This window comes from Silene latifolia, chromosome 9 (assembly GCF_048544455.1).
Source record: "Silene latifolia isolate original U9 population chromosome 9, ASM4854445v1, whole genome shotgun sequence".
Lineage (NCBI taxonomy): Eukaryota > Viridiplantae > Streptophyta > Magnoliopsida > Caryophyllales > Caryophyllaceae > Silene > Silene latifolia.
Window position 1 is genome coordinate 164,674,917 of NC_133534.1, and position 2,057 is coordinate 164,676,973.

Consider the following 2,057-nt stretch of genomic DNA (forward strand, 5'->3'; position numbering starts at 1 on the left):
GTATGAGAATGTGACGATATATGTTGTGAATTGATGGATGTTGGGAGTAGAAGATTGATGTGGTGATTGAAAAGTTAGTGAAGTACATATATGTATGTTGTTCGTATAAGAAGCATGATGGTTGTTTATTATGTGGCTGTTGATAACATGAAGTAGTGTAATTGTTGCTCATATGAGGAGTTGTGTAGAATTGCATGTTTAGCTATATTATAATGTTGAGTTTATAAAGTTGTATAGTATGTTGGGATATGAGAGATAACATGCGGGTAGTATATACGGGTCAGCATGACTCGATCGAGTAGGGGGTACTCGATCGAGTAGGTGAGGTACTCGGTCTAGTGGGTCTTACTCGATGGAGTGGGTATTTGATGTTTTTATAACCAGAATCGTGTTTTTGGGCACTCGATCGAGTACATTATGTACTCGATCGAGTAGGGGGTCACTCGATCGAGTGGCTGTGCTACTCGGTCGAGTATGTTATAGATCAGAAGGGCTGTTTTAGGTCTGATGTCGGGGCACTCGATCGAGTATGGTGGGCACTCGATCGAGTAGCCTCTACTCGATCGAGTAGGTTTAGGCACTCGATCAACTGTGTTCTGGGCAGTCTGTTTTCGTGTTTTGGGGTTATAGTGTGTATGTTTATATCTACCCTTTCTTATATAGTTTCAAGATGCCGCCCAAGAGAAACGCTTTGTATGCGAGAGCTAAGAGCATGAACATCGACGATGTAGTTATGATGTTGGAGCATCAAGATACTCTTACGGAGGCCCTAAAGAAAGTGGGAAAGGATAAGGAGGTTGATCACTCCTAGATCAGCCTTTATATAGCAAGGTTTAACCCAAAAGAGTACAAGGGGACCGGGGAGCCTAATCTTCTTGACAACTGGCACCGTGAGATGGAGAACATAGTGGACCTGGTACACTGTCCTGATGAGATGAGAGAAGAACAAGCTGCGTTCTTCTTGAGGGAAGCAGCTGGTGAGTGGTGGGACAAGGTGAAGGTGAGTGCTAGGGAGATGTATACGAACTAGGGCTTACCTGCTATACCTTGGGAAGAGTTTTGGAGGGCTATGAGGAAAGAGTTTTTACCTGAGCATGTGAGGAGTAAGCTGAGGGAGGAGTTTGATGGGTTTAGGATGACATCTGATATGTTAGTGGCTGAGTAATACAAGCAGTATAATGAGAAGTCTAGGTATGCTGAAGACATGGGTTTGAGTGAGGAGAACCTAGCGCTGAGATTTGAGAGGGGGTTGACCCCTAAGATCATGGATAAGTTACCCGTGGGAGTCCTTACCGATATTTAAGGAAGCGTATGAGGGGCTGGGAGAGCTGAGAGGTTGGTGGAGATGGCTCAGGAGAGAGTAGTTGAGAAAAGAAAGCCTGAGAGTGAAGGTGGTGACCAATCTAGTCACAAGAAAGGCAACCACAATCAGGCTAGAGCGTTTTCTTCTTGGTCAGGTTCAGTGCTGGGGCTTCCTTTGGGCGTGGCCGTATGAGTGGTAGTGGTAGTTGGGGGATGACCTTCTATGGCTGTGGCGGTGTAGGCCATAAGAGACATGAGTGTACGAGTTTACCTGGAGCTTTTCAGAGATCGGCTCAGGGGAGCTATTCTTAGGGGCCGGCACAGAGTTATGCGAGCAATAGACCGTCTGGGTCATGGTCTAACCGGGGAAGTCAGAGCTATCAGGGTGGAGGTAACCGCAATGGCGGTAATTCCTATCAGAAACCAGCTACGAACAATAACAACGATCGGGGTCGGGTGCTAAACCGACCACATCGGCCAAGATCTTGTCCAGGGAGGTGGACAGAAGACCAGTGGAAAGTTGTTCATGATGGACAAGAAAGCAGCTGAGGATGATGCACATGTTATCACTAGTACTTTTCTTGTTAACGGTATTCATACTTTGTTTTGTTTGATTCGGGGGCGTCTCAGTCGTTTGTATCTTCGAGTCATGTTAAACGGTTGGGTTTGAGGGTATATGAGTCTGTAAGTGAGAAAGTTTTTATACCGTCGGGTGAGTTTGTATCATGTGGGAGGTTGTATAGGGATGTATCTAT